This window comes from Lithobates pipiens, unplaced genomic scaffold (assembly GCF_037356315.1).
Source record: "Lithobates pipiens isolate NorthernLeopardFrog02 unplaced genomic scaffold, aLitPip1_a1.2 Scaffold_13, whole genome shotgun sequence".
NCBI lineage: Eukaryota > Metazoa > Chordata > Amphibia > Anura > Ranidae > Lithobates > Lithobates pipiens.
In genome coordinates, this window is record NW_027507718.1 from 380628348 (window position 1) to 380643941 (window position 15594).

Here is a 15594-nt window from a genome sequence, read left to right on the forward strand (position 1 = left end):
AGTAGAATTATGTATGGCAGAAAAAACTATTGAGGGGGCTTATTTATTACCATGTTGTAAGGAGTGGTATGCATTTATTCACAACAATCACATTTTAGGTTTCAGCAGTTTAGTGTATTAGGATTAAAGAAAGTTCTGCTTTGGTAATTGCATTTAGTATCTTACTGTTTGCTTTTTTTATTTTATTTAGAAATTATATTTAATAGTGGAAGCAACTACAAAACTGGTTCTATACATAAAGGACCACCCAACATAAACAACAAAGCAGCTTATGGTATTTTTTTTTCTACTGAAGAATATATATATTATTTGCCATACATTTTCTGAAAATCATTACATTTATAAAAACACATTTACTGGGAAAATTAACCTGCACATTCCCAGCATCACAACATTTGTTGATGTTCTTTACTAGCATCTGTCCTTCTACAGGAGTTATAGCTTACTGTGATGTCCCATACACACCGTCAGAAATTCAGATGGAAAAAGGCAGATTGGATTATGTTGTCGGAAAATCTGATCGTGTGTGAGCTCTATCAGACTTTTACCATTGGAATTTCCAACGGAAAAAGTTTGAGAGCTGGATCTAAAATTTTCCAACAACAAAATCCAATGTGTGTAGAGAATTCCATTGCACAAATTGCAACGCATGCTCAGAAAAAAATTGAAGACGAAAGCTATTGGCTACTGGCGCCTACGTAGTCCCGTCATTCGTTTTGTATGTCACCTCGTTCGGAACGGGCATAAGGCTTATGAGATTTAAAATAAAGAAAATGTGTTTGTTTTCAGAGCTATAGGTGATGCTATCTAACTTTTCTAGGTGCATCAAATAGCTTGTTTGCCACTGTGTGATGTGGGTCCTCCTGCTGATACATCATTACAGGACCTAGTAGGGTGAAATGGAACACACTAGCTGACACAGTAGGAAGTGTCAAAAACCAGTGGTGCTCATAGCTCCTTCAAAAAATGTAAAGATTGCTGCCTACAAGACAGTAAGTATAAAACAATTTCTTTTACAGGGTGCTGCCAGTAAAAAAAAAAAAGTTTTTTTTTTAGGAAACATCTTAAACCCCCATTAAGGCCGGGTTCACACCACAGCGATGCAGGAACGCCGCGAATCCGCGGTGTTTTCCCGCATCGCACACCTCCCGCCGGCAGTTCACACTGCCCTATGCGGACGGCTGGGAGTGTCAATGATATGTTAATGACACCCCCAGATCCGTCCGCATATCGCAGTGCGATCTGCACACTCGCACAGGAATCGGATCGCATGGTGTGAACCCCCATGCGATCCGATTCTGTTGCGGACCAAAAAAAGGGTCCCGTGCGAGTTTGCTGCGGGAGCGATGCGAATTCAGCCATACTATCTATGGCTGAACTCGCATCGCTACGGAGATCGGATGTGATTTGCACTGCAGTGCGGGTGCGAATCACATCCGGATCTCCCCCCGCAGCAGTGTGAACCCAGCCTTAATGCTATGATTTTTCATGATATGAATCCTCATCTTCAGAGGTGGGAAGCTGCAATTCCCAAGAGTTCCTTACCATTCCTCACCGAATTGTTTGCTAATAAATGGTTATTAAAGTTGGTGATGGACACTTTGATAAGAAAGTGCCACCATGTCAAACTGGCATGACATCCTGAAAATCATCCTTTTACAGCTTGTTTTGTAAAGTCACTAACCTCTCTTATTGCTTATAGGCCTGCCTGTTTAATTCAAGGAAATGTATTTTACTTTATCGCTGAAAGATAATGCAGTGACAGGTGCAATGGATGTCAAAAAAGCATCTCTTATTTTGCAGTTAAAAGTGATTAAGTGAAATATCGACCACCTTGTACGCTCCTTTCAAGAAAACCAGGATTTTCTACTAATAAACATAGAAAAAAAGAGATACTACTAAAGTAAAAATAACCCAACCTTTGCCTTTTTAATCCATCATATAAATGGTCTGTAATTCCAATGTTTCATTGTGATTTAATCTTACCATTTGAATTATACATAGAAAGAGGAGATAGAAAACACCTGACAAAAAGAAAAATCGATTTGTTCTGGTAATAAGGGCAATAACTTTAAACAGAGCATTTTTACAGAGAAAACAGAGAAAACAAAAATAAACTAAGACAGGGTCAGAACTATTAGAGGCATGTTGCTAGATATGTTATGGTTAGAAAGAGCTACAATCATTCTAATAAGATCCTACCACTTCTGTAAAACAGATTCCAGTTTTTAAGATTCGAATCACACTTTTATATGTGTGCTTTACTATACGTATTGTAATGTGCATAGCAGATATGTTATGTGTGCATTTTCTGAATGTACGCATACAGTTATAATGGGCTCCTATGCACATTATCCTCAATGCATGTAACCATTAGACACCTGCGGCATTGGCAGGAAAACAGAGTTGTACATTTTTTGGAAGCAAAATAAGGACATATGCAATGTTTTAATGGATCAAGAAATGCAGTACAATGCATGTGCATAAGTATACATGGGCCCTGAATGATTTTGCTCATTGGTACATCATTAAAGGTGGATGTAGTCATTATAATCCAGTTCAAGCATCACCTGAAGCCCTAAAGGGAGGACATTGCTAGAGAAAGATCATGCCCATCCCTGGCTTTTGGAAGGGCAAGTGTTTTTTGATATTTTCTATCTAGCTATCTATCTTTAACCACTTAAGGACCAGGCCTCTTTTTCAGACTTGGTGTTTACATGTTTAAAACATTTTTATTTGCTAGAAAATTACTTAGAACCCCCAAACATTTTATATTGTTTTTTTCTAACACCCTAGAGAATAAAATGGCGGTCATTGAAATACTTTTTTTCACACCGTATTTGCGCAGCGGTCTTACAAGCGCACTTTTTTTGGAAAAAATTCACTTTTTTGAATAAAAAAATAAGACAACAGTAAAATTAGGCCAATTTTTTTTTATATTGTGAAAGATAATGGTACGCCGAGTAAATTGATACCCAACATGTCACGCTTCAAAATTGCGCCCGCTCGTGGAATGGCGTCAAACTTTTAGCCTCAAAAATCTCCGTAAGCGACATTTAAAAAATTCTACAGGTTGCATTTTTTGCGTTACAGAGGAGGTCTAGGTCTAGAATTATTGCTCTCGCTCTACCGATCGCGGCGATACCTCACATGTGTGGTTTGACCACCGTTTTCATATGCGGGCGCTACTCACGTATGCGCTCGCTTCTGTGCGCAAGCTCGTCGTGACGGGGTGTTTTTAAAAAAAAAAAATGTCTTATTTATTTTAATTGATTTTATTTATTTTTACACTGTTTTAAAAAAGAAAATCTGACATTTAAAAAAAATATACCTTTAAGAGGTATGGGCGGAAGTGACGTTTTGACGTCGCTTCCGCCCTCCTATGGTATAGAGACGAGTGGGGGCCATCTTAGCCTCACTTGTCTCTATGCCCAGCTAGGAAGAGGACCCGATCGCCTCCGCCGCTACCGACGGCTCCGGTAAGCGGCGGAAGGTGCGGGAGGGCGGCGGGAGGGGGGGTGGCACCTCTCCCGCCGCCGATAGCGGTGATCTCGTGGCGAATCCGCTGCGGAGACCACCGTTATCATACAGCCGACCGCCGCCTGAAGAGATAGATACCTCGGTTGTGGCAGCAGCTGCTACCGTTACCGAGATATCCCTCTTCAAAAATAGGACGTACATCGTCGTGCGGCGGTCGGCAAGTGGTTAAGCTACAGGCATTGATCCTATCATTTCATGTAGGGACAAAAAGGAAAGAAGGCATTCAAGAGAAGCTATAGCCTTTTGTAAAAAAATAAAAATACAAATACTGTAGCTGCTGGCTTTTAACATCTGCCAGTCCAGTGCTGCCATCACCTGGGAAGGTTCTTTGCCAGTCTTTGGACCCCGGTGCCATCATCTTGTTGTGGAAAGATGGCTGTGACTTCCTGATGTCTCATAGCTCTCCCCTGTGCATGCATGAGACACGTTTATTCGGACTGGTACCACAGCCTCCTGAGACTTGTGACATGTCTCAGGAGGTTTTGGGTCAGATGGAGGAGTGAAGAAGTGAGAGCAGATACCTGTCAGAAATAGGTACCTGCTCCCAGAAAAAAAAAAAACTCCAAAAGTAGTAGAGAAGGTGTGGGGGGATGGAGGAGGGAAAGTGGAACTTCCGTTTTAAGTGAAATTCTGCTTTAAGCAGACATATGCATATATCAGTTGAGTTGAGCACTGTATCTCAGGATCTAAGTGGATCCTGCATATTTGAGTAAATTCAGATTTTTCGCCATGCAAAGGTTTTGTGGAAGAACTATTATAGCTGCGATAAGGTGCTGCTAATTAAATCAATATATGCAGTATTGGTCAGATTATTGTAAATATTGTTTTATGGAAAGTACAAAGTTTCACAGTGCCCTTTGTTAATCATTCACAAAAAAAGAAAATCAATTCCAAATAAAAACACCCACTCCGTTATAATATCCCTTTATTGAAAAATGAAAAATAAACAAAATATAAATCCAACCCCAATCATGTCTTTGACCTATCACCACGATGACCCGTGGGGGACTTCATTGATTAAATATGGTCATAACCATGTTTTGTCAATGATGTCCCCCAGGATTCCTGCTGGCTTCTTTACAAACAGAAGCCACTAGGGATCTGTCATGTTATTAAAGGGGTTGAAAAGGTTCAAGGTTTTTAAAAAACAAAAAACAAACATGTCATACTTACCTCCACTGTGCAATTGGTTTTGAACAGAGTGGCCCCAATCCTCCTCTTCTGAGCTCCCTTTAGCAGCGCTCCTGTCTCTTCCTTCTCCCGAGTGCCCTGTCCAAGAAGCACTCTCCTTCGGGACACCTGTGCGGGTGTGGACCATGTCCTGCTTCTGCGTCTATTGACACAGAAAGCAGGACTCTGCCCCACCCCCCCCCCCCCCAGTGCCCGCGTCATTGGATTTGATTGACAGCAGTGTGAGCCAATAGCTGTGCTGCTGTCAATCTATCCAACCAGGAGACAAGACTCTGGCTGGAGCTGGGGTGCTCATTCCTGCCGTGGGAAACACAAGGCTCAGGTAAGATAACGGGGCTTGGTGGGGGGCTGCTGAGTGACAGAAGGTTTTTCACCTTAATGCATAGAATGCATTAAGGTGTAAAACCTTGAGGGTTTACAACCCCATGGAGATTTGTACATTATCCTCAGCTTGGAGTTCTGGTAGGCAAACTGGCCAGATGTGGCTAGCTTGTTTGCCAATTTGCCAAACCATGTAGAGCCATTTAGACAAGTGACACCATTATGAGCATGGTACAAGTTCATTGTGTATGGCTGCAGGGTTTACATATAGGGGTGTCACCAGAATCCTTCCTACTCACAGGAATATAATGGAAATCAACCCAAATCATGACTGCTGTTACTTTGTGGGCACATGAGAGGCTGCGACTTTCTGTACTTTCAGTAGATCCACCAATAATAATCAAGTAGAGCATACAAAACAAATACCAATTAGTGTATAAATGCAATGTAAGTTTGATGTTTTGGAATCAGAGGTTCTCAAAAAGAAATCTATACTTTAGTATTACTAGAAGAATAAACGGAAGAATAAAAGATACCAAATAATTGTACTTTTCTACTGAGGTCCATAATGGGATTTAGGATAGTATTTACTTCTATGAAGGAAACCCATGTCACTTGTCCCACTCTTTCTAACAGGCAAGGGCTAGGCTGTGGGGAAAGGGGGCATTTTCCCCTTGAACCAGTCCAGTACTAATAAGATATGTTGGTATTGTGACATTGAGTGAGACTTGCAATCAGTGACACATGCTGAGTATTATACATCTACCTGCTCCTCATTCAGTTCTGCAATCACAGGATCTGGCTAAAGAAAGTCATTGAGCAACAGATTATATTTGGGGCTCTTAGATGTCCTGTGACCAGGGCTGCTGTTGGGCCTCAAACAGCCTAACTGAAAGCCCCACCCTCCCCCCACCCCCGAAAATATCAAATTATATTTTTATTAAAATGCCACTTCTGAAATGCTTTGCTTCTCAGCCATGGTTAGAAATAGCCTTTGCACACAGTTGCATTGCAGGGTAAAAGCAATATGCTCATGTGTTCATTCAGGAAAGGAAGGGGCTGGTATATATCTCATATGCTCTCTATCCTGAAACAAACCTCCTGTGCTCCCACAGCAGCTGCCGGTGGCAGAGGAGAAAAGAGAAGTCGGCAGCGCTGCAATGGAGGGGGACACAGTGGGGCCTGACAACAGGTGGAAGGGGGGCGTATATCCAAGAACTGATCCTTCTGTAGGGCAGCCAGCGGGAGAAAAAAGAGTAGAAGCTGGCATTGCTCCAAGGGAAGGCCCAAGAGTCACAGGTGTCAGCAATAAGGCAATACGGACAACCCCCTGGTCAGCAGGGGCCTGGGCCTCCCTCTTGAACTGATAGGGTGGCTGTAATGCCTTATCAGATGCCCTGTGTGTGACCAAACAATCACAGCCACAAATGAAGCTGGTTCTGGAAGATATGAAGAGATGTGTCACAACATACTATATTCTTGAGGAACACCCACCAGTCAATGCAGCACTATGGCACACTGCATGATACACTTTCTTTAGCCCACAGAAATCTGTTGTTACTATAAAACATTGAGTTGTTTGTGTGTTTGGCTCCCTAGAACAAAGGTATCCAGTCCACCCACACTATCTAACATGCAGAAATAAAAAAAAAAGTACAAAATGTATATATACAATCTATTCTTCCTATACTCTTGTATAGCCAGAGTACAGTAACCCCTTTCAAATGTTTGAATGAATTACATACAATCAGGAGCATATAAATCTGCCTATACTTTATAAACATAGTGAATTTTCTGAGCAAAACACCAAACTGTCACAATATATATTGTGTATGGTGCAATTGCATAACTAGTTTTTCTGTCTCCTATCTGTTGGAAGAAACAACAGTAGGTTAATTACACCTATAAAAAGATTACAACATGTTCTAGGATCTTCAATACACACACAGCACAAAAATGCACTCCAAAGGCATAATTCTATTCCTTAAATTTTTAACTCATTAGACATCATTAAATTCTCCTGAGAGCTGAATTGCTATACAGTATTATATAAATGCAGCTTTGATGGGGCAGTGTAAAATATGTATGTATTAATTTATCACACCCTTGGTCTTTTGATATGTCAGCTTTTGTTTTTTTTGTCTGTAATCCAGTAGTTAGACACACAGCCATACTGTATCTGTTTAGTTATTATTAATCAGAAGTGACTGTAATTTTATTATATCTGGAAGTTAACAAAATGTGCATTAGACCTCTAGATGTGAGAGCTTGTGAGTGCTTGAATATTTTTTTTAGTATTGCTTAATGTGACCAATTCCCTGTTTCAAATTTTAAGCTGGATACTCTGTATAGAGGCATTTAAATGTGCAATGGGCTAAATTACCTTATTAATAAATATTCTATAAAGCAGTGCTCACATTGGCCAAGTGCACCTCTCTCAGAACACGCAGTGCAGCAAGCACAAGGGTAGCTAATGAGTATCGATGTTTTTCGAAAGCTGATTTTATGATTTAGGAGCCCATAGAAGTGATCATTCTAAGTTGCATCCACAAAGTCGTAGAGAACCAATATAATTTATATGTAACCAGCATGAGCTTTACCTATAGAAGGTTACTAATTATGGGGTTCCTCATTAGACTATTACACTGAGCTCCTTGTACCATCTATAATAGACGTTGTAAGGCTGAATGATTAGTCCCAAAACAACAGGTGGCATGGTCTGTATCATCATGTTCACATATCCGTACAGTCAGAAGACACTTCACTGCTATATTAATTATTTACTATCGTATATTTCTTAGTTTTCTCATTAGGGGTCCACTTACTTGTTACTAGCAAAAAGAAAAAAAAGTTTTTTTGCTTTGATTTTAATAGCTTTCCTCTTTAGTTTGTTTGTAAGCTGAATGTGGGGGGAAGTGTGAGCGCTCATAAGAAGGAGATAAAGCTCCTTTACTGGTGTTATTAGAAGTTTATTGCACAGTTGGAGTTGAAATCATACTCTTTAAGTAGATGAATTTGAGGCATTAGTAGAACTGTTTATATTTTATTTGGATGTTTCTTCCACCTCTGAAAAATGTCCATATCTCTCCTGTCCCATTTTCTTTTTTTGCTAAATATTTTTTTATTTTTATTTAATCAACCTCTTGTTATGGTTACAATTTTTTTCTTTAGTTGCCAATAAACTGTATACCCATGATAAATGCTTATGGGTGTCAAGACCCATTCAGTTGGATGCTGCTGGCTAGTGAGGGTGCAGGCTGAGAAAAGGTCCACCCAGACCCAAAGCATACAGTAAAAATGGGAAGAGATAGTCCCGCCGCCGCACACCTCACCCAGCCCAGCTTGGTTAGCGGGTAAAAGCAACCTCAGATTCATCTAGACCACAACTCCAACGTGTTTTGACCGCCCTTGGGCTTAATCATGATTCACAATTAAGCCCAAGGGCAGGGAGAAAGATGTTGAAGTTGTGGTCTAGAACTGAGGCTGCTTTTACCTGCTAACTACTCAGGCTGGGTGAGATGTGCGGGGGCTATCTCTTCCTGCATACCCTCATTATTGAATCTGTTGAGTTTGGCAACATCATCTAGGTGCTACTTGTGTTTGGCACAGATATTGGAAGCGTTCTGTGCCAGTATTGGCACAGGATGTCTCTATAGTTTCAGTGTCTTCAATCTGTCTTTATTCTGACTTTCTAATTTACATGCTTGTTTTTTATTAGCAACTGAGAAAATATTGTAGCCAGAGACAACCAGGCAACTAGGATTTTCAAAAGGTGGTTAGCAATGCAACCACAGTAGTTTTCCTAGCACAGGTTTCCTTTAAAGGTTCCTTTTGCTGCCCTTTTGAAAATGCAATTGGCCTTGTTATCACATTGATCCTCTTGCTTTAATACTTGGGTTACGCTAGCAAATGTAGATATGAACTTGACATTTATCATGTTTCTGACTTCGCTGATCTGCATAATGTTTTCAGGTCAATAAATCAGAAAGTATCAAATCTGCAAAGTCAGCAGCCAGGCAAATGCAATTTTCTTTAAAAAAAACTCAGCACTGGCAGAGCTGTATTTTTTCTGTGATGGGTTTTCTTTCCTTGCATGATTATAAATGATGCCTAAAAAGAATAAGTGCTTGATTTGATGCACTCTGGGAATCTCTCACTAGAGGGAGCTTCATGGCCTGACATTGGTTATTTCACCATTTATTACTGGTGATATTGGTGATCAATTTTCTCTCCCTGTACTGTAGCTTGAACATTTTTTCTTTATGTAATAAAGATGTTCTATGATGTGATAGAGATACACATAGACAGAATTAAACTATTGGAAAGAGAATGATTTAAAATTTAAAATATATATATAAAAACAAGGAAATAATTAAAAAACAAAAATAGTTATTTATATATATATATATATATATATATATATATATATATATATATATATATATGATAGCTATTATAATTCTATGTTATGGTTGTTATATATAAAAGTCTGTCCTGTTAATGTAGAACAAATGTTTTACATACTAAATTACATTATTTATTTTGTTGCTCATAAAATCATGATTCAATTACAACATTGTGCAACATATAGAATGAGCTGACTACCAGGTAATTAAAGCAGCACTGTGGAAAAAAAATTAAATTCTCTCTTACAGCCCCGTACAGCAAGGGTTAATTGCTCCTTTAGGTATAGGGGGCATGTAAAAGTAGACTTACTTTTCAAATTCCTCAGCTAATTCTCCTGCTAGAACGATCCCCACAGTGTCTTTTCCTCCATTGTTCAGTGATCTAAGGTCCTGACATCATCAATAAATATTGCATTATGGCCACTAGATGGTGCTTATGATCATAGGAAATTATCATATTAAGCAAAATATGGCTATTTTCATTGCGGCTGTGTATATGTTTCTCATACAGCAAACTTTTATACGTACAGTAGACACCTATGCATTTGTTAATGCATGTGTGTAAACATGTTATCGTATGTTCAGACATGCTGTATTAAAGCAGCTCATTCATTTTGAATAGGCTGGCACCACACCTTAAGCACGAAAAAATGACTTTTTTTTAACACAGCTCACCAAAATCCTCAAAATCTTTTTTTGGTGCCTACTGCTGTAGGTTCGTTTTGAGGTGCCAAACTAAATGAATGACACTTCAACTCACTGCAAATTGTGTGTTATTGTGTGTTTCAATAATGCATTGGGATACAAGCATTTTTCTGTGAGATTTATTACATTTTAAGCTCTTAATCAGCCATAAAGTATGGGTACACCTGCCTCTCTTACAGCGTTGAGCTGATACCCACTTTATCCTGCTCTTATTTTCACCAGACCTGTGCCAATTCCCCACAGAAATTGTGTTGCTTGACTCTCCTCCTCCAATGGAGCCTTCCCTGCCCTAATGTTTTCACTCAGGGGAGTGGCACATTGTAAGGTGTTAAAGTGGAGCTAAACTCTCATATTCTTTACAACCAAGGAAGCTGCCAACTTAGGCTCTGTTTGACCTGCAGTTGCCATAGTGCTGCACATGTGATCAGTTTTGACACCAACATTTGATGGCTTGATAGTTCAGTTGAAAGCACAAGCAACTGTGACAATTATCATTCATGGCATGCCTTGAATGTAACTTTTTTGTGCAACAGTTAAACTGATTGGATTAGTTACACTTTAAAGCACTGGGCTATTGAAACGAAGACACAAATGAAAAATATTAAAAATATTTTGAACATACAGTACACACTGTATAAAGCATAATATGATCAGTCCGCCAATCTTCATCCTTTTTTCACCAGTGCACACCTGTTAGAACATTTGGCACATTTAGAAATCCCATTAAAGCGGAGGTCCACCCTAAAATGGACCTCCGCTCATCGGAATCCCCCCCCCCTCCGGCGCCACAATCGGCACCTTTCAGGGGGGAGGGGGGTGCAGTTACCTGGATAATCCAGGTAACTGCACCCACTTCCGGGCTAGCGCTCTGCGGAACGAGCGTAGGTTACGCCTCCGTTCCGCAAGCGCCCACCCCCTTCAGCAAGTGCCCCGCTGCCTGCTGGGAAACACACAGCTCCCAGAGGCAGCGGGGACCGTCCGGATTGCGCCGCGCGGCTCGCGCATGCGCAGTAGGGAACCGGGAAATGAAGCCGAAAGGCTCCATTTCCTGATTCCCATACCCAAGATGGCGGCGGGACCCGGCAGCCGAGCGAGCGATCGGCTTCGGGTGCCGACATCGCGGGCGCGCTGGACAGGTAAGTGTCACTATTTAAAAGTCAGCAGCTGCAGTATTTGTAGCTGCTGGCTTTAAAAAAAAAAAAAAAAATTGCGGAGTCCCGGTGGACTCCCGCTTTAAATGGACAGATTTGTCGCACGCTAGCGAGGTGGAGTCTCTTTAGCTGCTGTTCGTCAAACATCTGGATTCACCATTTAATGGGGTATCTATAGCTCAATAACTTTTTCCACATTTGTAATAAGGTGAATGTTACAGCTGCTGGAGCCCGGCAATTTATCTGTGGTTCGTCTATGATTTATATGGAAAACATTTAGCGCCATTTAGCTACTCACTTATCACCTCACTTAGTTGCCACACAGTCAACACCCTACAAATTAAGCTTTCAACCTACAACCCTCACTTTGCATTGACCAGGATTCACCCTCTGGAAAAGATAATAATTGCAGCAAAACATTACAGCAAAGGTAGACAGCTGAGATTGAATGCGATCAAGGCCGTGTGTCTGGATTCGATCTCGGTTTTATCGATACGCCCCTTAATTATTTTGACAGCTGCTCCTTTCATCCCTTGGCCTGATATGACACAGATCTGTCAACCATCCTTGATGTGCTGCTAAAATCCATCTGTGTGGTAAAGCAAAAAAAATTAATAAAAAAGCCATATTTATTTTTATTTCTCCATTTTATTAATGGAACTTTAAAGATGAATTCCGGGCATGGACATTTTTTACATAGTTACAATGGTCCAACTTGGTGCAATGTAACTCTGCATATATCATACCTGTGGAATCCCTATATAATCTGGAAATCACTGAAGTAGACACCAGTGATCTCCATTAGCTTCTGTGGTTCATGCAAAGTGGTTGCCCTACTGCCCTGTGAAGACGGGAGGTCGCCCACTCGGCAAAGATGCCATTCATAAATCGCTTTGCACTTTCTCAGTGAATGCAAAGCATTCTCTTATTGGACAAGGTGGAGTGTGCAACTTCATTGCCCTAGTAGAGGAATAGTGCCCTATCATTGGTATCAGTGGGAGGAATAGTGCCCCATCTTTGGTATCAGCGGGAGGGATAGTGCCCCATCTTTGGTGTCTGTGGGAAGAATAGTGTTCCAGCACTGATGTCAATGGGAGGAATAGTGCCCAATCATTTGCGTCAGTAGAAGGAACAGTGCCCCATCACTGGTGTCAGTGAAAGGAATAGTGTCCCATCGTTGGTGTCAGTGGGAGGAATAGTGCCCCATCATTGGTATCAGTGGGAGGAATAGTTCCCTATCATTTTATGTCAGTTGGAGGAAAAGTGCCCCATCATTGGTGTCAGTGGGAGGAATAGTGCCCCATTGTTGGTATCAATGGGAAAAATAGTGCCCCATCATTGATATTGCTGGTAGGAATAGCGTGCCATAGTTGGTGTCAGTGAGCGGACTACTACCCCACCATTGGTATCATTGGCAGGAACTATGCCCCACTGTAGACAGTGGGGGAATAATGCCCCAATGCTAGATATGCCAGATAAAAGCAAAAAAGGGGCTGCATCTGAACCCTGGACTGCAGTTTGGTGACCACTGTTTTAGAAGGATCCCGCATGTATGGTTAATGCATATTTACATATGTAACACAATGTAACTATGTAAAAATATTCATACTTAGAATTATTCTTTAAAATCACCAGTCCCATTTATATTTATTTCGTTCCAAAGTGAAATACATAATGCAACTCAATTTATCATTGTTATCATATCCATTCATTAAAATTTCCTACAGTATATTTTACTTTTGTTTTTTGTCTTCGGTGTGATGGCACAGTGCAACTTGTCTTTTCAATATTATAAGTCAGCTTTTAATGTCTTCACAAATCAGAGTTCCTTGCTTGCTAGCATAGTGTGGCCCACACTTGCCTAAACACATGTACAGGATGAATCTAGCGTATAACTTGCAATCATTGAAGCACAATTGATACGCTCTGACATCCTATTGTAGACCTCCTTTTAAAAAATTAATTTTGAGCCGCATAAAGCTGAGGATCCACTAGACATATTAAATACTTCCAGTGACATAGTGAATGTTGCACTGTTTAATTATTCAGTCATGTTTAATTATATATGTGCGTTGTGCAACCACCTTTGAACTCTCTGGCAATATACTTTTGTATTATAAGCATAGCTAGCACTTATGTGCTAAAGGTCCTGAGAACGGCGATGTACATAGGCTGCGAGGATCCAAGTCTTACATGGTTACTACCAAGTGTTCACAAATGCATTGTCTTGGCCCACTTACGTTCCCTTTTTTCTTATTTGTTTAGTGTAGATGTGAATGATAGATTACATGAAAAGAAGAGCTCTTTCTTTTTCCGTACCACCCTCTAGCTCTGCAATATTCAATATGAAGCTGTCATCTATTTACTTTTAACTGAGAGATTTTGAAGCAGTTGAAGCGTCTCTTTCCCTTAGAAGCAATATAGATTGAATCCTGTGCCTCACGCGTGCTATAGGCAAGGCTGTAAAATACCACTTGCTGTTATGTATTAATTCTTAGACATGAAAAAGTACAAATCTGCTTTCATTAGAATATGTGGCAAGGCACACGCTTCCTTTACCCAAGTAGCGGGCATTACTTAAAATTCCAATGTATTTGTCTACCTACTGCAGTCTATTCAATATAAAGCCTATTGGATTTTTCTGGGGGTGCAGTGTGCTTGTGAGTCTACATTGGAGGTTCCCCAATGGTAATAGCAAAGTTATCATAATCTGTAATTTTACTGTAAAAGAATAATAGAAAAAAAAATCATATATGATCCCAAGAACAAAAATGTAATATATTTGCTGCCCAGCAGTCCTTCGCTGTGGTGACTACATGCGTTTTACTTTCCAGGGTTTATTTCCTTATTTTTCTCCTGGACCCTACCAGTAGTCCTTCAATGTGGTGACTGCATGCGTTTCACTTTCCAGGCTTTATTTCCTTATTTTTCTCCTGGACCCTGCCAGTAGTCCTTCAATGTGGTGACTGCATGCGTTTCACTTTCCAGGCTTTATTTCCTTATTTTTCTCATGTGACCCTGCCAGTAACACATCTCCTGTCCTAGAGTGACAATGCTCACTCTGCTGTATCTATGGAGGAGCAGCAGTGTTACTCTAGCTCTATGAGTTGGACTACAGAACACCCCCATCTCATCACCATTACATAAGGAAGAGATGTCCTAAATAGGGATGAGCCGAACACCCGCCAGTTTGGTTCGCATCAGAAAATGCGAACAGGCAATGAATTTGTTTGAACATCCCAACACCGTTAAAGTGTATGGGACTCGAAAATGAAAAATCTAAAGTGCTAATTTTAAAGGCTTATGTGCAAGTTGTTGTCATAAAAAGTGTTTGGGGACCCGGGTCCTGCCCCAGGGGACATGTATCAATGCAAAAAAAAGTTTTAAAAACTGCTGTTTTTTCGGGAGCAGGGATTTTAATAATGCTTAAAGTGAAACAATAAAAGTGAAATATTCCTTTAAATTTCATATCCAGGGGGTGTGTATAGTATGCCTGTAAAGTAGCACTTGTTTTCCGTGCTTAGAACTGTCCCTGCACAGTGTCGTTTCTGAAGAAAATAAAGTAATTGAAAAGCACTTGTGGCTATAATGAATTGTCGTCTCCCGATACAGTCATTGAAAGTCATTGATAAAAAAATGCGTGGGGGTCCCCCCAAATTCATTTACCAGACCCTTCAGGTCTGGTATGGATTTTAAGGGAAACTCCATGCCAAATAAAAAAAAATGGTGTGGGCCCCCCCACAAAATCCATACCAGACCCTTTACCCAAGCACGCAACTTGGCAGGCCACAGGAAAAGAGGGGCAGACAAGAGCGCGCCCCCCTCCTGAACCATACCAGGTTACATGCCCTCAACATTGGAAGGGTGCTTTGAGGTAGCCCCTCAAAGCACCATGTCCCCATGTTGATGGGGAGAAGGACCACATCCCCACAACTCTTGCCCGGAGATTGTGGGGGTCTGCGGGAGGGGGGCTTATCGGAATCTGTAAGCCCCCTTTAACAAGGGGACCCCCAGATCCCAGCCCCCCCTGTTTGAAATGGTAATGGATACATTGTACCCCTACCATTTCACAAAGAAAGTGTAAAAAATGGGAACAGAATGTAACGGAAACCTGCGTTACATCAGAGGGGGCGGGGTCACCCGCACGTCACTTTGGAATAAGTGTTTTCCCCTTGCCTCAGTGGGGGATGGGGTCACGTGATGGGTGGCCCCCGTCCTCAGCTAAGAGACCTGTCAGGCTGCCGCAGTGTCCCCAGTGGAGACAGAATGCAATGCGCTGG

General features: G+C 41.0%; 1 protein-coding gene across 13 annotated transcripts in view; it reads left to right on the plus strand.

Moving 5' to 3' along the window:
- Nucleotides 1–15594, plus strand: part of TENM3 (teneurin transmembrane protein 3) — a 1601892-nt gene that overhangs the window by 326390 nt on the left and 1259908 nt on the right. The gene's annotated exons all lie outside the window — the stretch shown is intronic.